This window comes from Equus caballus, chromosome X (assembly GCF_041296265.1).
Source record: "Equus caballus isolate H_3958 breed thoroughbred chromosome X, TB-T2T, whole genome shotgun sequence".
Taxonomy (NCBI): domain Eukaryota; kingdom Metazoa; phylum Chordata; class Mammalia; order Perissodactyla; family Equidae; genus Equus; species Equus caballus.
In genome coordinates this window covers 63,424,799-63,452,297 of record NC_091715.1, presented here as the reverse complement: position 1 = coordinate 63,452,297, position 27,499 = coordinate 63,424,799, and the positions used below count along the sequence as shown (strand labels likewise).

The window sequence follows — 27,499 nt, the reverse complement described above, 5'->3', positions numbered from 1 at the left end:
CTAGAAACTGCCAAGATAATCTTGAAAAAGAACAAAGTTGGAGGACTCACACTTTCCTACTTCAACTTACTACAAAGTTACACTTATCAAAACAGGGCAATGCCGATATTTCTATAGACATATAGATCAATGGGATATAATTTAGAGTTTGGAAATAAACCCTTACATCTATGATCCACTGATTTTTGACAAAGGTGTCGAGATTATTTAATGGGGAAAGAATAGTTCCTCAATAAATAGTGCCAAGACATACACATGGAAAATAATGAAATTGGACCCTAATTTGTACCATACACAAAAATGAATTCAAACTTCATAAATAACCTAAATATAAGAGCTAAACCATGAAACTCTTAAAAGAAAACATAGAAGTATATCTCTATGGCCTTGGATTTTGCAGTGGTTTCTTAGATATGACACAAAAAAATCACAAGCAGCAAAAAAGAAAACTAGACAAATTGGATTTCATCAAATTTAAAATTTTTTGTGCATCAAAGGACACTAACAAGAAGTTGAAAAGACAATCCACAGAATGGAGTGTATATTTGCAAATCATATATCTGATAAGGATCTAGTATCCAGAATATATAACTAACTCGTACAACTCAACAACAAAATAAACAAATGACCTAATTAAAAATGGCGAAGGACTTGAATAAATATTTCTCCAAAGAAGATATGCAAGTGGCCAACAAGCACATAAAAAGATGCTCAATATCCTTAGTCTTTAGAGAAATTCAAATCAAAACCACAAGATGTCACTTCGCACCTGTTATGATGGCCTTAAATCTTTAAAAAAAGAAAAATAACAGATGTTGGTGAGAACATAGAGAAATTGGAACCCTCATACATATTGCTGATGGGATTATAAAATGACATAGCCACTATGCAAAACAGTTTACCTTTTCTCAATATGTTAAACATAGAATTACCATATGACCTAGCTCTTGAGTCTATACACAAAATAATTGAAAACAGATGTAAAAACAAAAACATATATATTTATGTTCATAGCAGCACTATTCACAATAGCCAAAATGTGAAAGCAATGCAAATGTCCCTCAAGTGATAGACTGATAAAGAAAATATGGTATCTATACAGTGGAATGTTATTCAGTCATAAAAAGAATGAAATACTGATATGCACTATAGCATGGATGAAGCTTGAAGTCAAATGCAAAAGCCCACATGTTGTATGATTCCATTTATATGAAATATTCGGAATAAGTAAATGTATAGCAACAGAAAGCAGATCAGTTTTTCCCAGAGTCTGGGGCAAGTGAATAATATGAGTGACTCTTATGGGTCTGAGGTTTCCTTTTGGGGTGATGAAATTGTTCTGGAAGTAGATAGTGGTGATGATTGCACAATATTGTGGATGTAATAATGTTACTAATGGTTAATTTTTCTTATCAGAATAAAAGTGATGATAATTTTTTTTTAAAGATTGGCAAGAGAGCTAACAACTGTTGCCAATCTTCTTTTTTTTCCCTGCTTTTTTCTCTCCAAATCTCCCCAGCACATAGTTGTGTATTTTTAGTTGTAGGTCCTTCTAGTTGTGTCACATGGGATGCCACATCAACGTGGCCTGACGAGTGATGCCATGTTCACGCCCAGTATCCAAACCAGCAAAACCCTGGGCCGCGGGAAGCGGAGCACACGAACTTAACCACTCAGCCACGGGGCTGGCCCCGATAAAAATTTTTAAAAGGGATGGCAAACATTTATTGAATGTACCAATGAATGGTGGGCTTGACTGACAAAAACTTCATGCAGGATGCATGGGATTTGACTTTGGCGTGCAGGGATGGATGAGAGTTGGGTAGTTGGAGAAAATTGGAAGTGAAGCAGAAATAGTTAAATTCAGCACAAGCCACTGAAATACCCATTATTAATTTCACTGACTGTACCACCACAAGAATAAAGCACAGAAAGCCAGAGACTAAAAAAGTATCTAAAAAACAAGAAAGGGAGACAGTATAGTATTGTGGTCAGAAACCAAGTCTTGTGTTTTAGGCTCAATATTAGCTCTTTTGCTTATTAGCTGTGTGACCGTGAGCAACTTACTTAAGTTGAGCCTCTCTGGCCCTATTACCCTTATCTATGGAATGGGATTACTTACCTACCTTGTAAGACTAGGGAAAGGATTACTTAAGCCAGTTTACAAAGTGTTTAGCATAATGCCTGGTGCAGAGTAAGCACTCATTGAATGGCAGCCATTATCTTTTTTTGAGTCCACTTGCAAATCCAGATGCCAAATATACAAAGCCTAAGAACCATGTGGCATAGCTGTGGTCAGAATAAGAACTACTTTTAAAAGTTTCCCACAATTCTTTTATTTTTGTTCTGTTTGTCTTTAAAATTTGGTAACATCTTCTTGAAAATGCCAGTCTGTCTCCATCATGTTAGAAAGGAATATGTGATGTGTTTTTATTTAATACAGAGCATTAGAGGCAAAGCACTCTCTTCCAGAGATGGGGGTATGCAGTGCTGCAACAGGGGCAGGAATCAAGGGGAGAGAATCCACGATGACTAAATGAGACTCAGAGGGATGGAGTGAGGGCTCTTGATCAGCTAAACCTCCTGCTAAGAAATTCCCCTACCAGAACTATTTGCTCCTTATACGTGGGAGGTACAAGGTTTTATTTATTCAATCATCAGACAATCATTGTGCTAGATACTGGGGCAGGGTAGGGGTAGTGGCACTGTTATATATAGTGTTTTGTTGTTGTTTTTAACTTAGAATGTGGGCTCACAGAGCAGACCAGGTCTGAAACTGGGCTCTAGATTTTCCTGGCTGTGTGATCTTGGACAATTTACCTAATCTATCTATTCCTCTGTCCCTTTATCTAGAAAATGGAGATAATATCCATGGACTTGTTGTGAGAATGAACTGTCGACGAAAATAATCCATAACCAATCTATAAATGAAAATTTGAGTGAGTTTATTCTGAGCTTGAATCTGAGGATTATAACCCGGGTGAGTCTTTCCACAAAGGAACAGAGCACTCCAAAGAAGTGGGGCTATACAGGGTGGTTATATACCCTCAAAGAGTATGTTTCACATATGATTGAAATGTCCCTTTTACAATAGTCACGAGGCTGCTCTATGAGCACAGCGACTGATGGAAACAGCAGATAGGCCTGCTGTCTCAGTGAACCCCGCAGGGTGGCAGGTCCGTTGCCTCGAGCTGGGCAGTCACAGATGAGTACTGCAATCAGTTCACAGCCTAAGTAAAGATGCTTAATCTTTAAGGAGATGCCAACGTTGGGAGGGGGAGGGAAGTTGCACCTTCATCTCAAAATGTCTAAGCAGATATACAATGCATGCTCAACGGCCACAGTGAGGACCTTTTGGAAAAACAAAGTCAGGCCAAATTAGGCTTATACCAAATGGCTTCCTCATATACTCCAATATATCCTATTGCTTGCCATTTTTATTTGTCATTTACCCCTTTTGATCTCTAATCTTTCAATAGAAAGCATTGATGATCAAAATATTGTCCCTTGGCACCAGGGTGGTTGCCTGCCCTGGGTCCATCATGTCCCTTGGTCCCAGGCTTTTATTTCATTTATTTGCCTAGTTGTCCACGTTGGGGGGAAATAGTGGACAAGCATAGAGTTATATATATATATATATATATATATATATATATATATACAGAGGAAGCATTTCATATGTCATGTAATTTCCAATTAATTTTAGATTGTTGTGCAAACATTGTGTATGTGCTTTTCTATGACACTTCACATTTACATTGTATATGATTGTAGAACAAGTACAGTAACAGTAATAACTCAACATTTTTAAAAGGATTGGTCTGAAATGAATTCTTACTCATAGTCCCTATCAGAAAAGGAAATTTGTCCAGGGTTATAAGACAGATCAACCATCTCAAGCCGTCGAGCAATCATTACTTTAGTTTGTATGCTACTCTTACAACAGTGAGTAAAGAAAACAATATTAGTTTGAATATTATGACTAGTACAAGAATTCCAAGAAGTAGTGCAAATAGGAATTCCAATCCGGATTGGAAAAGGGAACTGATACCAGAAGGGAGCTAACCAAACAATTCAAGACTGGGTGTCGGATCGCATAAGGCATCCACTTGCTCCTTCATGTGTTTTAGCAGAGATGACACATTGGAAGATTCATCACGTGTAAAAGCACAGCATCCAGTCTGAATGATTGTATATGTACCACCTTGGGATTCAGTAAGAATATCTAAAGCCATTCTGTTTTGAAGAACAGCCCTTCTCATTAAAGACATTTCAGTATTTTAATAAGGGTATTCCTGCTTGACTATCATTAAGGGCTTCTTGAGTAAATTTAGTCAGAGATTCCATATGTAATAATGCCATCTTTTAGCTCCAAAGAAGGAGCAAATATAGTTGAAAATATAGCCATACCAGTGGGACACTGAACAAGCCCATCTGGCCTTAAAGAGAGGGAGATTGGCAACAGGTTTTAACTCAGCCTCACTACTTCCCTGCTTTTAAAGGAAACTCAGGGTGCAATGTTTTAGCCATCCAGGCAGTAGCCAAGGCCAAAGATTTGTTCCACAAAACCATTGAGTTCCATTAGGAGTCACTCGATAAATGCCTGGCCTTCAAGACCAGTCTGTTCCAAATTAATCCCTTTATTTAAGTATAATAATATTCCAAACAAATTATAAAATAGGTATACAGTTTAAGCATAACAAAGGTTTAAATGAGGAGATATAAGGTTGGGAATACAGGCCTGGTCCAGAGTGTTGGGACACCTGTCTACAACAGATGCTGTCTTCTTCTCCTCCTGGTATGGTCCTTTTCAACAGGGCTGCAAACAGTCTTATTTGATGTATCTTTCAATAAATAAATTCTTCAGGTTACAGTCCAAGATCCTTAATTTCTGGGAATTCTCTGTGAAAGAATCAGCTACCAATCTTTCATTTCTTTTAAGTGCCTCAATGAGACCTTGACAATAATGTAAAATGTCTCCTTTAAGTAAAGTTGGTTAATACATTCCTTCGTTTAATTGCATAGGCCGTCTGCTTATTATCTCGAAAGGAGACTGTCGATGTTTACCAAAGGGTGTAGATCTAAGATTGAGGAGCACTATTGGAAGAGCCTTCGGCCATGAGAGATTAAATGCTTCTGAAAGTTTTGCCAGTTGAGTTTTGATTGTGCCATTAGTTCTTTCCACTAATCCTGAGGACTGGGGATGGTAAGCACAATGGCAATGTTGCATTATTGGCCAAATGTTACAAGTAGATTTAATTATTTGTCCCGTGAAATGAGTTCCCCGGTCACTATGTAACGCAGTAGGAATTCCCCAAACGGGAATTATTCTCTCTAATAGTAATTTACCTACTGTTAAAGCTGTTGCTCTTCTGCAAGGAAAGGCTTCAGTCCAATGTGAAAACATGCAAATCATTACCAAGATGTATTTATATCCTTGAGATGGTGACATTTGGACAAAGTCCAATTGCCATACCTCAAAGGGTCCCTTAGGAAGGAGAAAGTGGCCTTGTAACCCATGGAGTGGGTTTTCCCCATAAAATCATCTTTTCAGGTGCCAAATGGCTTAATTGGTGTAGATGCTGGAGCAGTGGCAATTGTGCTCCAATAAGTACTGTGGGTTTCTCATTGGGCCCGAACCACATCTGTGAGGGGGTGTCAAAAAAATTTCCCCTTTTGACTGCCATATCTGTTTCTCTTGTTCAGTGGCAATTTCTTGAGCCTGAAGAAGGAAATCTTTTACTGGGTTAGCAGAGCTAATGGGAAGCAGCAGGCATTCTTGAGGCTGGACAGCATATCCAGCTTGATAATCGTCCTTGTTTATCATTTAAGTAAGACCCATTTGTAAACCAAATTCAACAATAGAATGCAGTCATGGTCTTCTCTCCCTTGTGATGTTGGAAGCAAGGTAACAAGGTTAATGGTTGGAGCAAATTATAAACTAGTTCCTAAGTCCAGGGGGCAGGCAGTCAAGAAGACTTCTAGATGTCAGAGTCACAGCATCTTTTTGCAGCTTGAAAGGTCTCTGATGATGTCATTGGGCATTCAGGTATCTTTTTGAGTGGCTTACGGCTTACACAGGAACAGATAGGAATCTCTCTTGAGTTTCTATCAAGTCCTTCAGCTTCAGTTTGCAAAGCTTCAGGAAAAAGAGCATGTTCAATTCTCAATGATTCCAAATGAAAATGAGGTAAAAAATTGAAAACATTAGTTTGGAGGTTTGTAACCAGATATTTCAGTAGAAGAATTCAGGATCCAGTCCAGTTCACAGTTAGAAAAAGCCTCAAAGACAATTAACAGAACTAGGATCTAATATCCACAAATGTGCATTATAGTTTTTCACTGAAACATAATTCTTCTCTCTAAAATCACCCTCATTTTTACCAAAGATAATCAAATTAAGACTAATTGGTTTGCAAAATAAGTTTAGTTTCAAGAAACTTGGCCCAATTATTTACATAAGTGCAGCAAGAATAGCGATTGATCATATAGGCTCTTAAATCTGCTTTGCTGGAATTTTTTATGAGGAATCTTACATTGAACCTTAAAGACCTCTCAAGGCCAGGAAAGACACGCCAAGGATTTGTGCCATCAGGTCTTGCCTGCAATACCTTAGATTTGGATGAATTTCTTTCCTTTCTTGAGATTTCCCAAACTATTTCGAGGTTCATGGCACCTGCCCAATAAGCAAGCTTCCTTACTTACCAGGTAAGATTGCTGAAGTCTCTCTCTGTAAAGCAAGGTACCAGGCCCATATTTCCAAGTGGCTTTATTTCCAGAAAGTCAACCTTATTCCTCAAAGGCAGTATTGTCATATCTGAGTCTGTATGTTTCTCTCAAATATGACATTCCAGTCAAAACTTTGGTAAGGTAACAAATATGTCCTGTTATAAGGAGAACAGATTCTTATTGAACTTATGCAAATAACTATATTGCCATGAAATGACCATATTCACTCACAAAGAATTTCCAAATTCTGGAGGGATCAGGTATGGAGAAAAAGATAAATGTTTCAGTTCTGCTCATAAAGTTATAGTTTCACTAAATTGCTATAAGGCATAGTTAGCATAAGAGAAAAGACAAAAAGATTTCCTTAAGTCTGAGAAAATAAAACAACACATCAAAAACAATATTTCAAGCAAAAGTCATAAAAAAATTATAATCATCCTCAGTTCATTCCATCCTGTATAATCTGTTCTTGATCTTAATCTTCTGTTAGCAGTTTTATGAGGTCATCACTTTTTCCATTAGATTTCTGTAATTTCTTACCCAGTTCAGTTCTATGGTTTGAAGGTTTGTCAGAAACCTGTATTCCAGAATAAGCGTCAGAGTCCTTTCCATGAATTCCTCTGAAGATGAGACATATTTGTAAAAGCAAAAAGCATCAGAGTAAAACAACTGACTGTAAACAAAAGACTTAAAAATGACAATTGACAGAGAAACTTATTATTTCTGTGATATACAACACCTTAAACTAATAATTAGAATTATGACCGATAACCAGGACAGATCAGAGCTTTAGGAATGTTATATAATTTTCAAAACACTTATAACAGTAACATTTACCCACATAATACCAACTAAGAAAGATTATCATCACTTTATCTGACAATGCTTCCAATGTAATTTTACAGACCAAATAAGCCTAATTAGTTTAGAATCTTCCACCTTATAGGAAGAGAGTGCAAATTTCTCTGTGAAGTCCCAGGGGTCCTCTGAAAATCCCCAGAGAAATCCTCCTCCTTCATCCAGGTCAAAAGAAAAGGCTTTATTCAGGACTTGAATATTTTTGAGAGTGAAGCTTGTCAAAAGTGTCAAAAGTTTTTAAAATACTTGTTCAAATAGAAAACAACACTTACTGTGAAACAATGCTCAGGTGTCCATTTAAAGTGACAACAGAAACAGTCAAGAGCAAACAACACAGTCAAAAAATTTTAGAAGAGACCTCTTTCTTTCTGAATATAGGAAATTGTTTTAACAAAACATAGATTTTTATCTTTTAGGTAGAGTTAGAGCAGGCCAAAAGTTCAAGAAAATTATCCTTTGAAAGAAAACCAAATTTTAGTTTCTGTACTGGCTTATTTTTAACATTAAAACTCATTTACTTAATTGGATTTACTTTAATCTTAGTTAACTTGACCAGGCATAAAACTCCTTTCTGAATTTCTCCTTCACAAACCTCCTGCAACTTTCTGGTTACATAAAGAATTTGCCCCATGCTTGCTTTCTTCCCTTCTAGTACATTAGGACAAATTTATCTTTCTTAACCGAACAAACAAAAATACTTCCATTCTTTATACCTTCTTTACTGCCAACATCCATTTTAACTTTCCTTGAATGCAGAGCTGTTTTCCTTATTAATTTCCAATAGCTTTAGTTATATATGTTAATTAGAACTTTTAACCATTAACAGACAAAAGGTAAGCAATTATGAATTGTCTTTTATATCAGCATTCTAAACACTTCGCAATTTCTAGGAACACGTCACTTTACAGTAAAAGACCCAAAGACTTTTAGCATCTCTGCAATAAAAAGCCAAAAGTAGATAAACTTATATGTTTAGCAATGTTTGTGTTCTATCCAATCCAAAAATCACCCATATACTCAGATTTTTATCACTTAACTTAGCAGAACTCAAGATTGTTACCAAAAAGAATTTGGAAGCTGTTTTTTTCCTCCCTCCCTTTTTTTTCTTCAGTCTTAGGAATTACTGATGGGCTAGGTAGTAGTTCCTGGAGAGGGGAGATGATAATCCTTTTTGAGATAAAGGAAGTGGGTGGGATCTGAAATGCCTCTAGAGCAGTATTTCCATTCTCGCAAGGATTTTCTAAATACCATTGCGCTTGATTTCCCAGAAACTGGACTGTAACTTGAATGACATTCTAGGTTGATCTACCTGTCCAACTACATCATAAAGGCACAGAGAACCCCCTCAAGTTTTCTCTCGGCTAGAGTTTCTGGGGCATAACCCATGCAATTCAAAGTGTTTCTAATTAGTTAGAATGCACCCTAGTGGTGAGTCTCTGGGGATGCTTACGGCATTCCCCATGGCAGATAAGCCAGTGTCCGACTGACAGTGGACTGGAGAAGGGTGCAGGGTCTGATTGTGGGTGTCAACATAGTTATAACATTTAATCAAGTCCCACATAGCCAGGGCACTTTGCCCCTAAGTCAGCACAAGGTGAGGCAGGGAAGCAGGAAGCCAAGGCCTGGAACTGGCTGGAGGCCAGGGCTCCCAGTGCCAGGGTTGAGAGTTAAGTCCCTGTCAAAATGTTCTCAAGTTTTTGATTTTACAGAAGGTCCAGGTTCTGGTCAGGTCCAGCCTGAACTTAACCTCGACTTGGTGACAACAGAAGAGATGATGAGCAAAACAGACAAAGAAAGGAAAAGAAGAGATCAAACCTCACCCTCATGGCCTCTTCCAGAGGGTTATCAAGATAAGAGTCACACAACAGTTCCTATGCAGGGCACATAACCCCAGCAGGACAGTTCACAGAATAAATCACAGGTCTCCTACCCTCATAACTGGCTCAGTAGGTGACTAAAATGCTCAATGAGTCAACCTTCAAGAGAGGGCACCCCACTTAGTGTTGCTGGGGTGATCAGGCCCAGAAACCCAAAGTTGGGGCTCCCAGGGGTGGAGCCTTTGACTCTTTAAAGATTTCCTTGTTTCCTGGTTGCAAAGCTCAAAAGGAGACAAAAATGGCCATTGTAACTCTAAGAGAGATGAAAGAAACGGGTCCATTACCTTGAAAATCCCACCATTGGGGTTCCTGTAGCAAGGGATGATGTAAAAAGTCATTAAATGATTTCAGTGAAGAGGGGGTCTGGTTATTGTGCGGTCGTATAACTTTAGATATGAATCTGGTCATATAGATCGGTATGTAGGTGAGGATGCCCTGGGCTTCTCTCCCTGGGGCCACCCTAATTCATACCATAAACTTTAAAGACACTTGAGTTAGTTCTATTCAGAAAAACTTTTTGTAAGCGCTTACTTTAAGTCAATGGAATAGAGCTCTTTAGAAATTGTAAGGGTGCTGAGGGAGAAGACGGAGATGAGCTCTGAGATTCCAAAGGCAGCTGCAGAGGAGATGGAAGGGATAAACGGGGTGGGACAGTTTCTGACTTCTTATCCTTTTTTAATTCAGATACAGTCTCTGCCAATTTACGGTTAGTCTCCTGTAAAGAATTCATTTTATCATTATTACGTTTTGAAGCCTCCAAATGCCAATCATAATAAGCTTCCTATTCTTTTGCTTTAGTTTTAGAGCCGGCTCTTTCTACTTGTGCGCACAAATACAGTAGCTTTGAGATATCAAACATTCCCCACTTTGGCCATTTAAGACTTAAGTAATTCTTAGTTAATCCTTCCCATTTTGTTAAATACTTGCAAGCATTGTTTCCATATGCATTATACATAAAACCAGCTGGAGTCCCAGTGGGAGGTTGTCCATCCAGGAGCTGGCCGGCTTTAGAAGCACGGTTTCCCATTTTCTTTTTGCTTGTCTGTTTTTTTGTAATAAAGTCTGAACAACTTCTAAGGACAGTGTCGTGGGTCAGAAAGTCTGCTGCTTGTGAGTGTTACTCCCTACAGAAAGGTCGTAAACACTCTCCTTGAGTACCCTATCCTGATATCTCCTGGAAACCTCTACTTAAAGAAAATTGAGCTTATTGCAGTAAACTGTAATTTCTATACAATTTACAAGTCAGAATACCAGGCTAATTTTTCCCCTGAGTCCTCCATCGTACCTTCTATTTGGGATGGAGAAGAGCAGACAAATTAAAACTGTTTTTAGCAGATGGAATGTTCAGAGATTAATGACATATTACATGAGGTAAAATAATACAGTAGGTAGGAGGATGAATTCCAGTTTCCTGTCTTGGGCAACTGGAAGGATGGTAAATACAGGATAGAGAACATAAGAGAAAGAACAAGTTTCAGGGATAGGATGAATTTAGCTTTAACCATGTTGAGTTTGTGTGTCTGTGGCACCTCCAGATGGAAATGTATAGTAGGCTTGGTACATTTTAGCCTGAAAGAGTGGAGAGAGATATTGGTTGGAGATGTAGATTGAGGAATCACCAGCATAAAAGTGGTAGATGAGGCCATAAGAGTAGATTAGGTGACGAGAGAGCATGGGCAGAGTGAGCAAAAAGAAAACGGATAACAAAGCTGAGTAGTTAAGAAGTGAGAAGAAATGATTCTCTTAAGGAGACCAAAGATCAGTCAGAGAAGTGAATGTAAAACCAGAGAAGGTTATATAGATAAGCTAAGGGAGGAGAATTTCAATGATTTAGTTGTCAATAGGGTACAATTCAGCAGAAAAAGCAAGCTGAAAAAGTACTTAAAAGCATCTATTGAATTTAACAACTAAGAAGAGGACTTTGTTTACCTTGGATATTGCAATTTCAGTGGAGTAGCAGGCAGAGTAGCCAGATTGCAGTGGGTTGAGGAGTGCGTGGGTATGGTAGACTGAAACATGTGGCTCCAGTTAAACATGTCTCCCAGTAGTCATGCCTTTGTGAAATTTCCTCCCATTGGTCATGGGTTGGCCCAGATATGAGTCAGTTTAACAAGTAGAATACAGTAGAATTTGATGCTGCCTAACTTCCAAAAGTAGGTCATAGAAAGCCGTGAACTTTCTCCCCTGGTCTATCTTTTGGAATGCTAAGCCACTGTGGAAGAAGCCTGACCTCTCTGCTGCATTTAACACATGCAGAAGCTCTGAGGCAACATGAAAAGGGAGAAAAACTCTCTGAGCGCAGCCCTCCAGATATTCCCACCAAGACACCAGGCATGTGAGTGAAGCTGTCTTGGTCAGCCACCAGCGGAGTGTCACTGAGTGACCCCAGTAGATGCAATGTGGAGTAGAATTGTCCAGTGAACCTTACCTTAATTCCTGAAACATACAGTAATGAGTATAAGAAAATTATTATTGTTTTAACCTACTAAGTTTTGGGGCAGTTTACTATCTAGGAATATATAACTGTAACATTATGATTGAGGTAGTAGGACATTGAGCAATGAGGTAGTAAAAGTTGTAGTACAATGAACCTGGAAAGAGCAATATCAGATGGTAGCTGAAGATGCTTATGAGATTGAGGGAGGGTATTTTTTTGGGGGGTACAGTGTACTTTATTGATGGTACATGACAAGGTAGGGCTCCCCAAGCCCCTCCCCTTCTTCAGGGGGTCTGAGATGGAAACTGTAGAGGTCAGGAGACTCTCAATATGTTAGGGGGTCAAGTTGGGGCAAGCATTCCCAGCAGCTGAGGGCCTTTCTCCTTCTCTTGCTGGGTGCTTGGTGGTCCAGGGGGCTCTTACTCCTTGGAGGCCATGTGGGCCATAAGGTCCACCACCCTATTGCTGTAGCCAAATTCATTGTCATACCAGGAAATGAGCTTGACAAAGTGGTCGTTGAGGGCAATGCCAGCCCCAGCATCGAAGGTGGAAGAGTGGGTGTCACTGTTAAAATCGCAGGAGACAACCTGGTCCTCAGTGTAGCCCAGGATGCCCTTGAGGGGGCCCTCCGATGCCTGCTTCACCACCTTCTTGATCTCATCATATTTGGCAGCTTTCTCCAGGCGGCAGGTCAGATCCACGACTGACATGTTAGGGGTGGGGACATGGAAGGCCATGCCAGTGAGCTTCCCGTTCAGCTCAGGGATGACCTTGCCCACAGCCTTGGCAGCACCAGTAGAAGCAGGGATGATGTTCTGGGCAGCCCCTCGGCCATCGCGCCACAGCTTCCCAGAGGGGCCATCCACAGTCCTCTGGGTGGCAGTGATGGCATGCACTGTGGTCATGAGTCCCTCCACGATGCCAAAGTGGTCATGGATGACCTTGGCCGGGGGGCCAAGCAATTGGTGGTGCAGGAGGCATTGCTGACAATCTTCAGGGAATTGTCATACTTCTCATGGTTCACGCCCATCACAAACAGGGGCATCAGCAGAAGGAGCAGAGATGATGACCCTTTTGGCTCCACCCTTCAAGTGAGCCCCAGCCTTCTCCAAGTTAGTGAAGACACCAGTGGACTCCACAACATATTCAGCACCAGCATCGCCCCATTTGATGTTGGCGGGATTTCGCTCCTGGAAGATGGTGATGGCCTTTCCGTTGATGACAAGTTTCCCGTGCTCAGCCTTGACTGTGCCATGGAACTTGCCATGGGTGGAATCATACTGAAATATGTAGACCATGTAGTTGAGGTCAATGAAGGGGTCATTGATGGCGACAATATCCACTTTGCCAGAGTTAAAAGCAGCCCTGGTGACCAGGCGCCCAATACGGCCAAATCCGTTTACTCCAACCTTCACCATCGCGTCGCGGGCACACAGCTAGCAGTGCGGAACGGAAGCGGCTGTCTGTCGAACTAGGAGGAGCAGAGAGCCGAGGGAGGGTATTTTTAATGGTAACATCTTGGGAACGTTTATTCTTAAGACAAAGAGTCAAGAGAAAGATGAAATTCAAGATACAGGAGAGAATATGACTAATTCACTGAGTTTTCCAAGGGGAAAGAAAGGGATAAGATTCAAACATCCAGTGGATAAGCTGGCCTTGAACACAAGAGATGGGGGGACTTCAGCCTCTAAAATAGTGCGTGTCTGGTCTTCTCAGAATCTTTAGATAATCTAACTTTTCCACAGACTGGATTCCAGATGTGGAATGACCAGATCTTGCTGAGCAGTAATGGCTCTCCCAAGAAAAAGCTGGAGAGACAGTAGTTTAAATCTTATTGTTTCAAGGGTAAAGAATTTCAGATTATAACAAAGTTCAAGGTAGGACCATGGGAAAAGATAATTGGCAATAAGGAGAAGGGACATGGGAGTCCAGGTTTATGGATGAGTCAGATCTGAAACTTGAAGTCACTTAAGATAATGACAAAACATGGAGTAAAAAATAAGCTAATACAGATGCCAAAATTCCTCAATGAATGTAAGGGAGTAAACATAAGGTTACTAGATGACACTGCTCTATAACAGTGTTATAAAGTAAAGGCATGAGATCCAAAGGAGGATCCTGTGCATGAAAGAGAAAAACAGCAGTGGGGAGCAAGTAGAACATGGACTCTGTTTCTTTGGAATGTGAGTGAACACCATCCTTTACTATAGAGAGATGTAGAGCATGTTATATCCCCAGGGAAGAGCTAGGTTTCACTTAAGGAGGAAGAAAAGGTATAGGTAGTTTTATCATATGTTTTTATCTGTAAAAAGTTATTGAAGTGAAATTCACATAACATAAAATTAACCATTTTGAAGTCAACAATTCAGTGGCATTTAGTACATTCGTAATCTTGTGAAATCACCACCTCTATCTAGTTCCAAAATATTTCCATCACTCTAAAATAAAACCCTATACATATTAAACAGTTTATTCCCATCTCCCCTATATCCTGTTTCCTGGCAAACATCAATCTGTGTTTTGCCTCTATAGATTTATCTATTCTGGATATTTCATATAAGTGGAATCATACAATATGTGACCTTTTATACCTGGCTTCCTTCTCTCAGCATATTGTTTTTGAGGTTCCTCCATATTGTAGCATGTATTAGTACTATATTCCTTTCTATGGTTGAATAATATTCCATTGCATACATATACCACAGTTTATCCATTTATCCATTGATGACATTTGGGCCATTTCTAGATTTTGACTGTTGTGTATGGTGTTGCTTATGAACATGAACATACATGTATTTGTTTCATTACTTCTTTTAAATTCTTTTGGGTATATACCTAGGAATGGAATTTCTGAGTCTTAAGATAATTTTATGTTTATCTTTTTGAGGAACTGTCAAATTGTTTTCCACAGCATATGAACCATTTTATATTTCCATCAGCAAAGTATGAGGGTTCCAATTTCTCCATTTCGTTTCCAATGCTTGTTATTTTCCATTTTTAAAAATTACAGCCATTTTAGTGGGTGAGAAGTGGCACTTCTTTGTGGTTTTTATTTGCATTTCTCTAACAACCAATGATGTTGAGTATCTTTTCACGTGTTTTTTGACCATTTGTATCTTTTCTGGAGAAATGTCTGTTTAGGTGCTTGTTCATTTTTAATTGTGTTGTGGTTTTGTTTTTGCGCTTGTAGGAGTTCTTTATATATTCTGAATACTAGACTGTGATTAGATATACGGTTTGCAAATATTTTGCCATGTTCTGCAGGTTGTCTTTTCACTTTCTTGATAATGTTCTTTGATGCACAGAAGTTTTTAACTTTGACGAAGTCCATATTATCTATTTTTTCTTTTGTTTCTGATGTTTTTGGTGTCTTATCCAAAAACCCATTGCAAAATACAGGATCATGGTGATTTGACCCCATGCTTTCTTTTAAGAGTTTTATGGTCTTTGTTCTTACATTTATGTTGTTAATCCATTTTGAGTTAATTTTTATATATGGTATGAATTAGGGATCCAACTTCATTTTTTAGCAAGTGGATATCCAATTGACCCAGCACCATTTGTTGAAGAGACTATTCTTCTTCCATTGAGTGGAACTGGCACCCTTGTCAGAAAACAACTGGCCATAGATATATGGATTTATTTCTGGACTCTCAATTCTTTTCCATTGTTCTATTTGTCTATCCTCATGCCAGTACCACCTTGTTTTGATTAGTTTCTTTGCATTCTTTTAAAATTGGTAAATGTGAGTGCTTTGGTTTTGTTCTTTTTCAAAATTGTTTTGGCTATTTTGAACTCCTTTAAATTCCGTATGAATTTGAGGATCAACTTTTACATTTCTGCAAAAGGCCATTGGAATTTTTATAGAAACTGCATTGAATCCGTGCATCACTTTGGATAGTATTATCATCTTAGGAATATTACATATTTGAATCTATGAATAAGGATATTTTTTTCATTAATGTAGTTCATCACTTTCTTTCAGCATTGTTTTGTAGTTTTCAGTGTGTACATCTTTCACCTCCTTGGTTAAATTTATTCCTAGGTATTTTATTCTTTTGAATGCTATTGTAAATGAAATTTCTTTCTTAATTTCCTTTTTAAATTGTACATTGCTTGTGTATAGAAAAATAACTGAGGGCTGGCCCTGTGGCCAAATGGTTAAGTTCATGTGGTCTGCTTTGGCATCCCAGGGTTTTGTCACTTCAGATCCTAGGCACGGACATGGCACTGCTCATCAAGCCATGCTGAGGAGGTGTCCCACATGCCACAACTAGAAGGGCCCACAACTAAAAATAGACAACTATGTACTGGGGGCTTTTGGGAGAAGAAGAAGTAAAAAAAAGAAATAAAGAAGATTGACAGATCTTAGCTCTGGTGGCAGTCTTTAAAAGAAAAAAAAAAGAAATAAAAACAACTGACCTTTGTGTGTTTATTTGTGCCCTTCGACTTTGATGAATTCATTTATTAGTTCTAGTAGTTTTTGTGGATTCTTTAGAAATATATATTATATATATTACTTGTATATTTACATATTATCTTATTCTTGATCTTAGGGTAAACGCTTTCAGTTCTTCACCATTGAGTATGTAACGTTAGCTGTGGAGATTTTATAAGTGTCCTTTACCATGTTGAGGAAATTCCCTTCTATTCCTAGTTTACTGAGTGTTTTTTTTTTTATGAAAGGGTTTTGGATTTTGTCAAATGCCTTTTTTGCGACAATTGAGATGATCATGTGTTCTTTTTTTTCCTTCATTCTCTTAATGTGGTGTATTACATTGATTAATTTTATTATGTTGACCCACCCTTGCATTCCCAGGATAAATCCTGTTTGGTCGTGGTGGGCCTGGTCAGCATCCTTTAAATATGCCACTGGATTTCATTTTTTAGTATTTTGTTTAGGATTTGATATGGATAATTTTTAATTCCTTGAATTAAAAGGAATTTTATCTGGAAATAAATTCCTTGAATTAAAAAGTATTTTATCTGGAAATAAATACAGGAGAGGAAACACTAAGGAGGATGCGTGGTGTATAGGGGATATGGTGGAAGGCTATTTGAATGTAAAGTCTCTTTGGTTTCACCTTTTGAAAGCATCATATCCAAATACTTACCAGGAAAAGATTACTCACTGGAAGAGTGGAAATTCAATCCAATTAAAAACAATAAACACTTTTTTTGAACTTTTTATCACAAATCACAAACATAGAAAATTAGAGAGATAAGTATTGTGAACCCTTATGGATCCACCATCCAGGTTCAAAAATTAACACTTGTCTACCCATTGTGCCTCGTCTACTATATGTATATATATATATATATATCATTTTAAATCAAATTTAAGACATCATAACATTTCACCAGTAAATATTTGTGGATGTATCTCTAACACAGTGATTCTCAAAGTGTGGTCTAATGACCCCTGGGAATGCTTGAGACACTTCTAAGGCTAAAATATCGAAGGTTTTAGAAGACCTGATGACTAGTGATACAGTGATTCAGTAATTAGAACTTAAAGGTATACAGATTAGGGTATTTTCATGGGAGATGTGATTAATGCAGAAAGAGAACTGAACAGGGAGTCAAGAAGCCTGGACTGGGGACATCCACTTCCAGCCATGAATAATGGGGGCTGGATTTACAATCTTACATTAAACAACTAGAAAACTGGAAAAATATATTAAACAACTGTTATAAGACATTGAACAACAGGCAGAGTAGGACTATGGTCTCTGAGACACAAGAAAGAAATGAAATGAGCTCTGTGATTTCCCTAGCTTATTGCCCTAAGACAGGAACTATGCTAAAGCACCACAAGGAAAAATCCAAACAGCCCATTGGTCTCACTGAATTGAGGAGGCAGAGAATACAACTCAGAAAGAGGAAAGCAGCAAGAATTTTTGGGATAGAATACCAGAGAGGAGAGAGCTGATTGGAGAGGGTATTCCACAGAGCTATAGAAAGTTCTCCTTGCATCTTCAGTTATGTAGCGAATAGTGTACATATGTGAAGTAACTTCCCAAGGCTAGCCAAAGAACCAAAAGGATTAGGGGAATTAATCCTTAGATATCACATGGGCCAGGAGAAATCTCTATTCCTACAAGCAAGACCTATAATTAATGGGTTATCAGGTAGAGTACTCAGAAGGGTTTTGTCTCAGCAGCATAGAAAAACTATCCCTAGACTACATGCTGCTATAATCCTGTTTAACAAAGTTTAAAAGAAATGCCTGAAAGAATCAAACTTTTTCCAAGTAATTTAACTACGCCCCAGAGCAAATCTCAAAAATACTTATAAGAATATAAAAATATCCAGCATGAACCATTAAAACTTTGCTTTTCCAAAACCACAGTCAGGGAGCAAATATTTGCAAATCATATATCTGATAAATTATATGGATCCAGAATATAGAAAGAAATCTTATAACTGAATAATAATAAGATAAAAAATGTAAAAAAATAGGCAAATGACTTGGACAGACACCTCACCAAAGAATATATATGAATAGTAAATTAGTACATGAAAAACTGTTCAAAAACATTAGTCATTAGGGAAATGCAAATTGAGATACCACTATACACCTATTAGAATGGCTAGAAATAAAAAGACTACACATATCAAGCGTTTGTGATGATGTGGTACATGGCATGGTATGGCTGCTTTGGAATCTAGTTTAGCGGTTTATTATAAAATTGAATATGCACTTACCATATGACCTAGCAATCCCACTCCTAGGTGTTCTCTCCATTTTCACTTCCACAGCCTTAGAGAAAATCCTCATAATTTCTTACTTGGATAGCTACAATAACCTTTAAACTCCTCTCCCTGCTTCCCCACTTGGCAACCTCTGATCCTTTCTCCATAACGCTGCTGGCTTGACCTTTTAAACATGTGATCTTAGTCCTGTTGCATACCTGCTTAAGGATAGTATATAAACTCTTTATTTTGAATACTGCTTTCTTTCTCTCTTCCTATCAGCTTAATTTAACAATTCCACCTACTTTCAGGCTCCACTTTGTTCCAACACCTGAACAAAATGTGAATGTCAATGTTCCCTAATAGTTCATATTGAACCCCTTTATGTCAGCTGCTTACCCAAGGCGCAACCTGTTATCTTTCATCATGTTTTTGTTGTTGCCTACCAGGATAGGAGACTGCTGTAGAAATGGTACCACGTGGCGAAGTTGAAAAACCATGTAGATTTGGGCAGGAAATTTAGCCATGTACAAGAGGAATATATAGAAGCAGCCAATAAGGAGATTAAAAGTAAAGAAGAGGACAGACTTATAGAAAGAAGCCAAGATGAAGGAGACCATATTACCCCTGACAGACAAAAAATGTCATCATAGTTTCTTCCTCTAATTTTCAGTTCCAGTTCAAATTGATCCTTCCTTCCCTTGCTTTCTCTGTCCTTTTGCTGGTTTGAGTGTGATTCTGTTTCTTGCTGCCAAAAATACCCAGTAAGATATTTCCCTTCCCTTGGAAATAGCCAAGAAGCTCCAGCAACACCACTGGGAACTCTCTTTTCAGAGTCCCACGTGTCTTGTAGCCCTCAAGTCCATCATTCTTTTATAAACCCCACACACTTGGTCAGTTATTGCAATTTCCTCCATTTCTTTTCTTTCCCTATTTATCAAGCTAGAATTGTTGGCACCCAAGTATTCTTGATAGGAGTCTTTTCCTAGGTCCATTCCTATGTAATCAAAAGCCCTAGCCTTTATTGAACAATTCACTCTAGACAATGGGGCATCAACATCCTATATAGCAATATTAAGGATATAGCATGTATGATGCCACTACCCTTTCCCATAACCATCACAAACATTGCTAAGTGATCATGACACTCTTTCCTAAGGCCTAACGCAGCCTCCAAATCCTTCTCAATAGAGCACCCAAGTAGTCATAAGTAATCAGTCAGAATTTGAATGTGAGATAAAATATATTTAATATCCTTGATCTACTCAGTTCTTCAGAGGTGAATCTGTGTATCACTTTCCAGAGTCCACACCTGGATTGGAGTGGTAGAGAGTTAGGGGAGAATTCATGGTTTAGGTGCATAAAGGTCTGGGGCCACATAACTAGAAGGATCTACTCTTTCAGGCCTTGAAATCCAAGACCAGCCCTGTCTATGCATTCCAGTTAATCCAGTTCCCTTCTTCTCTTTGCCCTGGCAAACCCACCCCATTCTCGCACCAGAACCTCCTAGGAAGTTTTTACCTTTACTGACGACTACTGTAGTAGTTTTGATATCTCCAGAACTACATAACCATCCTATAAGAGCCCATTGAATTACTCAAGAACAAGCCTTTTCTCACTTGAAGCACGAGTACCCTTCTTTGGTTGGATCCACTATATACACTCTGTTCCAGCCTATCTATCTGCTTCTCTATGGCTGATATCAGCTGTCTTCTGGGATCCCAGGGGATAGGCCTGGATAGGTCCCTTAGACCAGGAAAAATACAGCCTGTGTTCTTTAAAAAACTCCTCTCCCACTCTGTAAGAATCTTAGGACTCTTAGAATCTTAGGATGACGGCCCTAGATATGGATAACTTTGATCTTGGACTTCCTACCCTGTGAAGCTTACTATACTCCCCCTGTGTCTGCACCCGTCTCCAGACCTGCTGAATATGAAGCCTGGTTGCTTCAAACTGGAATTAAGAATTCCATGGTAGAAACCCTAGGTAAGTCCTTAGATAGCTACTGAGAGAGACCTAGTTCTCACCTATTCCCTGAAATACACTGATTTCTAACAGATCTGAGACAAGAAAAGAAAGAGAAGGATTATTTGCCTCTCCTGGCCCTCTTTGACCTACCCTTCTAGGCCAAGCTGATCATCATTTTTGAAACCTCTGCTTTGACCAATGGATCAGCTCACTGCTGCATATTGGTTTGTCTGCTGGCCTAGCTTGATGTGATGTTTATGAATATCTGTATCTTGTGACTTCCATAAATAGCTAGTTGATATTCAAAACCTGTTTGTGTTTTGAAGGTTGGGAAAAAAATAACACTAAATGAAAATTTGAGAAAAGCATATTGCTTCCGGATTTTGATGTGTCTGAGAAAATACTATTGCAATGAAAATCTTGATAATTTAACAAGTAGCCAATAGTTTATCAAAACCAACTTGTACAAACTAGTAAATCTTTTCCTCAGTAAAAAAAAAAAGAAAAAAAAGACAAAAAGAGACTGCCTGTTGCATTTTTTCTGTTGAGTATCTTTTCCTTTTGAGAGTTGTCCCTGCCCCAATTGGTATGACTGTCAATTACATGAATACATCTCCTCCATAGGGTGATAGTGACACATTTTTTATTCATATTTGATCTTAGGGTTATTTTAATAACTGTCAGCAGACCTAAAATACATTAAGAAAAAAGAATTGCCTGCTAAAAATTTTGCTTAGTTGTTGAAAGTGTTTAAAAGTGATTTGAAGTTCTTTATATTGTTTTCATGTTTCTGGAGCATTCTTAGAATTTTGAGGCAAAATCCTGTCCTAACCTAAAACCAGTAGAGTTAAAACATAGTCAATTATTTTTAATATCAATAAAAATAAGAAAGTTAAAAAATATTTATCCACGTATTTACGATTTCTTGATCCCTTCATTCATATATATATGAATGAAAAAACTTCAACTTTTTATCCAGTATTATTTTACTTCTGCTTGAAAACGTTAATTAACATTTCTTGCAGTGTATAATTCTATATTGTGTATAGAATTCTTGGCTGAGAATACTTTTTGTTTTCAGCATTTGAAGATACAATTCCATCATTTTCTGGATTGCATGAGTTTCTGATGAGGTCTGCTGTAATGTGTCTCTGTTCTTCTGTATAAAATGTCTTTTTTCCTTTGTGCTTTAAGATTTCCTTTTATCATAGTTTTCTATAAATCGGTTATGATGTGGCTTAATGTCATTTTCTATGTGTTTATCTTAATGGGATTTTCTTGAGTTCTCTAGGTTTGTGGGTTTTGTAATTCATTTACATACAGTTGTAAGAAAGAATACAGAAAGATACCATGTACTTTTTACCCAGTTTCTCCCAAAGAGTAAACCTTGCATTTATCACAACCAGGATACTGACACTGATACAGCTAGGATACAGAACATTTCCATAACGACAAGGATCACTTCTATTGACCTTATACAGCCACACCCAACCACCACCCCTCCGACCCTACCCTCAACATCTTTAACCCCAGGGTGCAATGAATCTGTTCTTTTATCTTAAAATATTATCATTTCAAAAATTTTATGTAAATGGAATCATAAAGTTTGTGATATTTTGAGAGTGTTTTTTACTCAGCATAATTCCCTTGAGATCCTTCCAAGTTGTTGCATATATCAATAGTTCACTCCTTTTTATTGCTGAGTAGTATTCCAAATATACCATACCTTGATCTGTGTAACCATTCACACATTGAAGGATACCTGAGTTTTTTACAGTGTTATAAAGCTGCTATGAACATTCGTGTACATATTTTTGTGTGGATATAACTTTTCATTTCTCTGGGATAAATGTCCAAGAATGCAATAGCAAGGTAAGATGGAAACTGCAAATTTAGATTTTTAAGAAACTGCCACACTGTTTTCAAGAGTGTCTGTCTATACCACTGTAACATTCTCACCAGTAATGTGTGACTATGAAGGATTCAGTTACTTCACATTCTCACTAGCATTTGGTATTGTCATTGTTTTTTATTTTAGCCATTCTGATAGCTGTGTCATGATATCTCATTGTAATTATAATTTGCATTTCTCTAATAAATAATAGTGTTGAAAATCTTTTCATGTGCTTATTTGCCCTCTTCAGCAAAGATACATCCTTTTAGATGAAATATATGTTCACGTCTTCTGTCCCTTTTATAATTGGTTTATTTGTTTTTTACTGTTTAGTTTTGAGAGTTTTGTTTGTTTTACTTAAAGATTGGCACCTGAGCTAACATCTGTTGCCAATCTTCTTTTTTCTTCTTCTTCTCCCCAAAGGCCCCAGTATATAGTTGTATATTGCAATTGTAGGTCCTTCTCTCTCTGCTATGTGGGACACCACCTCAGTATAGCCTGATGAGCGGTGCTAAGTTCGTGCTCAAGATCCAAACTGGTGAAAAGCTGGGCTGCTACAGTGGAGCGTGCAAACTTAACTAGTCTGCCATGGGGCCAGGTCCCCGAGAGATTTTTGTATATTCTAGATACAAGTCCTTTGTCCAATATGCAGTCTGAAAGTATTTTCTCCCAGTCTGTAACTTGTCTTTTCATCCTCTATACAAGATCTTTCACAGAGTAAAAATGTTTTTAAATTATTCAAACAAGATTCAATTTATCAATTTTTCCCTGTATGGATCATGCTTTTGGTGTTAAGTCTAAAAACTCAGCTGGCCCTAGATTCCAAAGATTTTCTCCTGTTTTGAAATAATATTTTATATTCTTACATTTATAGTTTTATGCATTACATTTACATACATTAATGTTATAGTTTTCACCATATAAATCCTGTACATGCTTTTTTGGGGTTATACCTAAGTATGTAGATGGAATGATAATAAATGGCATTGTGTTTTTAATTTCAGTTTCAAAATGTTTGTTGCTGGTATGTAGAAAAGAGGTTGATATTTGTGCATTGATCTTGTATCCCATGACCTTGCTGAATGCATTTGTAGTTTTATGAGGGGGTTTGTTTGGTAGATACATGTGGTTTTTCAGTGTAGATAATCATGTCATCTGTAAGTAACAATGGTTTTATTTCTTCCTTTCCCATCTGTATGTCTTTTTATTTCTTTATCTTGCTTTTTGAAGTGGTTAGAACTTTCAGCACTATGTTGTATAAAATTGTAGAGTAGACATCCTTGCTTTGTTCTCACTCTTAATGTAGAAAGCATTCAATCTTTTAACATTCAACATAATGATAGTTATAGGTTTTTAAATGTATGTTCCTCATTAAGTTGAAGTTTCTTTCTATTCAAAGTTTCTAATTTTTTTTAATAAAAAATGAGGATTGGATTTTGTGAAGTGCTTTTTCTGTGTCAATTTATCTGATCATACTTTATCTTGTTGATGTGATAGATTATATTAATAACCTTTCATATACTGAACTATTCCTGGAGTAAATCCCACTTGGTCATTGTGTGTAATCCATTTTATACATTGCTGGATTTTATTTGCCAAATTTTTTTTCGGAAGACTAGACCTGAGCTAACAACATCTGCTGCCAATCCTCTTTTTGCTGAGGAACACTGGCCGTGAGCTAACACCCATGCCCATCTTCCTCTCCTTTATATGTGTGACGCCTACCACAGCATGGCTTGCCAAGTGGTGCCATGTCTGCACCCAGGATCCGAACCAGGCACCCCTGGGCCACCAAAGCAGAACGTGCACACTTAACCACTGCACCACTGGGCTGGCCCCATTTGCTAATACTTTTAAGAATTTATCTATGTCTAAATTAATCATTTTTATTTTTTGTGTTATCTTTATCTGGTTTGGTTATCAGGATAATACTGACACCATAAAATAAATTGGGAAGTGCTACCCATTCAACTTTCCAGAAGGTATTTCATAATTTGGTATTTATTCTTTCTTAAATGTTTGGTAGAATTCTCCAGTAAACTATCTGGGCCTGGATGTTTCTTTGTTGGGAGTTTTTGAATTAAAATAAATTTATTTGAAAGTGATAGGTCTATTCACACTGTTTATTTCACATTGAGTAAGTTGTGACAATTTTTTTTGAGGATCTTGCCCATTTAATTGAAGTTCTCAAGTTTATGTGTAGAGTTGTTTGTAGTATTTCCTTGCTTCAACGAATCATCAATTAGTCTTTAATGGCTACAGGATCTGCTGTGATATCACTTGTTTCATTTTTTATACTTGGTGATTCTTGTCTTCTCTTATCATTTCTGTTGGTTTTTCTAGAGACGGATTCATTTTATAGTTTAGTTTTCTTTTTGAGGAATAAGTGTTTTGTTTCATTGATTTTCTGTATTGTTTTTCTCTTTTCAATTTCATTGATTTCTGCTCTCATCTATATTATTTTCTTTCTTATGCTAACATTTGAGACTAAAAGAGACTATCAGCTTTATTGAGGTATGATTGACATTCATTGTGTATATTTAAGGTATTGGGTTAAATAAAATATATTATCAAAATTAAGTTCACCTACTTCTTTTTAATCTTCCACAAATGAATGAAATCATCTGGTATTTGTCATTCTCTGTCTGACATTTTGTTTAGCATAATATCCTCAAGATCCATCCATTTGTTGCAAAGGTAACAATTTTATCATTTTTTTGGCTAAGTCATATTCCATTGTGTATATACTGCATCTTTTTTTTAAAGATTTTATTTTTTCTCCCCAAATCCCCCTGGTACATAGTTGTATATTCTTTGTTGTGGGTCCTTCTAGTTGTGGCATGTGGGGCGCTGCCTCAGTGTGGTTTGATGAGCAGTGCCATGTCCGCGCCCAGGATTCGAGCAAACAAAACACTGGGCCACCTGCAGCGGAGCGCGCAAACTTAACCACTCGGCCACGGGGCCAGCCCCTATAGTGCATCTTTTTTATCCATTCATCCATTGATAGCACTTCAGTTACTTCCAAATCTTGGCTATTGTGAAAAATGCTGCAATGAACATAGGGGTGCATAAATCTTGTTGAATTGTTAATTTCATATTCTTTGGATAAATACCCAGTAGTAGACTAGCTGGATCATATGGCATTACTATTTTTAGTTTTTTGATAAATCTCCATACTGGCTGCACCAGTTTGCATTCCCACCAGCAATGTATGAGGGTTCCCTTTTCTCCACATTCTCTCCAATACTCTTTATTTCTTTAGCCATTTTGATGGGTGTGAGGTGATATTGTAGTTTTGATTTGCATTTCCCTAAAAATTAGTGATGTTGAACATCTTTTCATGTGCCTGTTGGCCATCTGTTTATCTTTGGAAAAATGTCTTCATATCCTCTGCCCATTTTTTGATAGGGTTGTTCATTATTTTGTTAAGTTGTATGTGTTCTTTATATATTTTGGAAATCAACCCCATCTCGGATATATGATTTGCAGATATTTTTTTTCCAGTTTTTCCATTGTCTTTTCTTTTTGTAATGGTTTCTTTTGCTTCACAGAAGCTTTTTAGTGGGTTGGAGTCCCATATGTACAATTTTTATTTTGTTTCCCTTGCCTGAGTAGTCATGGTACTCGGAAAGATACTTCTAAGATGGATGTCAGAGTGTACTGCCTATATTTTCTTCTAGGGATTTTATGGTTTCAAGTCTTACATTCAAGTCTTTAATCAGTTTTGAGTTAATTTTTGTGTATGGTATGAGATAATGGTCTACTTTCATTCTTTTTTTTCTCTTTTGTTTAATTGAGGTTATGATAGTTTAAAACATTGTGAAATTTCAGTTGTGCATTATTATTTTTCAGTCACCATACAAGTGTGCACCTTCTCCCTTTGTGTCCACCTTCCAATCCCCTTCCCCTTGGTAACAACTAAACACTTCTCTTTGTCTTTGTGTTTATCTTCCACATATGAGTGATATACAGTGATAATCTTTGTCTGGCTTATTTTGCTTAACATAATACCCTCAAGGTCCATCCATGTTGTTGGGAATGAGACCATTTTGTCTTTTTCTATGGCTGAGTAGTATTCCATTGGATATGTATACCACATTTTCTTTATCCAATGATCTGTTGATGAGCACTTGGGTTGCTTCCACATCTTGGCTATTGTGAATAATCCTGCAATGAACATGGGGTGCAGAAGTCACTTTGAATTGTTGATTTAGGGTTCTTTGGGTAAATACCCAGTAGTGAGATAGCTGGGTCATATGGTATTTCTATTTTTTAATTTTTGAGAAAACTCCATACTGTTTTCCATAGTGGCTGCATGAGTTTGCATTCCCACCAGCAGTGCATGAGGGTTCCCTTTTTTCCACAACCTCTACGACGTTTGTTATTTTTCGTCTTGGTGATTATGGCCATTCTAATGGGTGTAAGCTGATATCTTTGTGTAGTTTTGATTTGCATTTCCCTGATGATTAGTAATGTTGAACATCTTTTCATGTGCCTATTGGCCATCTGTTTTTTTTCTTTGGAGAACTGTCTGTTCATGTCCTCTGTCCATTTTTTATCAGAATGTTTGGTTTTTTTGTTGTTCAGTTGTGTGACGTCTCAATATATTATGGAGATTAACCCATTGTCACATATATGATTTGCAATATATTCTCTCAGTTGTTGTGTTGTCTTTTTGTTTTGATCCTGATTTCCCTTGACTTGCAGAAGCTCTTTAGTCTGATGAAGTCCCACTTGTTTATTTTTTTCTTTTGTTTCTCTTGTCCATGTAGACATGGTATTCAAAAAGATCCTTTTAATACCAGTGTCAAAGAGTGTACTGCCTATATTTTCTTCCAGAAATTTTATGGTGTCAGGTCTTACCTTCAAGTCTTTGGTCCATTTTGAGTTTATTTTTGTGTATGGTGTAAGATAATATTCTACTTTCATTGTTTTGCATGTAGCTGTCCAGTTGTCCCAACACTATTTATTGAAGAGACTTTTCTTTCTCCATTGTATCTGTAGATGAGTGCTTTTATTTCTGGACTTTCTGTTCTTTTC

At 37.5% G+C, this 27,499-nt stretch overlaps 1 pseudogene; it reads right to left on the bottom strand.

The window, feature by feature from the left end:
• Nucleotides 1–12,135: 12,135 nt before the first annotated feature.
• LOC100630899 (glyceraldehyde-3-phosphate dehydrogenase pseudogene) lies at nucleotides 12,136–13,343 on the bottom strand (annotated as a pseudogene).
• Between the last annotated feature and the right edge of the window lie 14,156 nt (nucleotides 13,344–27,499).